Here is a 1,028-nt window from a genome sequence, read left to right as displayed (position 1 = left end):
GGAACATGACAGCCCGCTTCGAGTTTGCCAAAAGGCACCTAAATACTCTCAGACCATGAGAAACAAGATTCTCTGGTCTGATGAAACCAAGATTGGATGCCAAGCGTCACGTCTGGAGGAAACCAGGCACCATCCCTATGATGAAGCATGGTGGTGGCAGCATCATGCTGTGGGGATGTTTTTCAGCAGCAGGGACTGGGAGACTATTAAGGATCGAGGGAAAGATGAACGGAGCAAAGTACAGAGAGATCCTTGATGAAAACCTGCTCCAAAGCGCTCAGGACCTCAGACTGGGGTGCAGGTATACCTTCCAACAGGACAACGACCCTAAGCACACAGCCAAGACAAGGCAGGAGTGGCTTCGGGACAAGTCTCTGAATGTCCTTGAGTGGCCCAGCAGGAGCCCGGACTTGAACCCGATCTAACATCTATGGAGAGACCTGAAATAGTTGTGCAGCAACACTCCCCATCCAACCGGACAGAGTTTGAGAGGATCTGCAGAGAAGAATGGGAGAAACTCCCCAAATACAGGTATGTCAAGCTTGTAGCGTTATATCCAAGAAGACTCGAGGCTGTAATCGCTGCCAAAGGTGCTTCTACAAAGTACTGAGTAAGGGTCTGAATACTTATGTAAAGGTGATATTTCAATTATAAATTTGTACACATTTCTAAAAACCTGTCTTTGCTTTGTCATTGTGGGGTATTGTGTGGAGATTGATAAGGAAAAAAAACTATTGAATCCATTTTAGAACAAAATATGGAAAAAGTCAAGGGGTCTGAATACCTTCCGAATGCACTGTATCGCTCTGTCACAAACACTTTCTCCTCTCCCTTTATCTTTCTCTCATCCTCCCTACCCTCCTCTCTCTCCAACAGCACGAACGCACCCACTCAGGCGAGCGGCCCTTCCACTGTGCCCAGTGTCACAAGAGCTTCACCCACTCCTCCAATCTCCAGCTCCACCTGAGAACCCACTCCTCCAGGAAAGACTACAAGTGTCCCTTCTGTGGGAAGGAGTTTGTCATGCA

This window comes from Salvelinus sp. IW2-2015, unplaced genomic scaffold (assembly GCF_002910315.2).
Source record: "Salvelinus sp. IW2-2015 unplaced genomic scaffold, ASM291031v2 Un_scaffold2181, whole genome shotgun sequence".
Taxonomy (NCBI): Eukaryota; Metazoa; Chordata; class Actinopteri; order Salmoniformes; family Salmonidae; genus Salvelinus; species Salvelinus sp. IW2-2015.
This window is presented reverse-complemented; position numbering follows the sequence as displayed.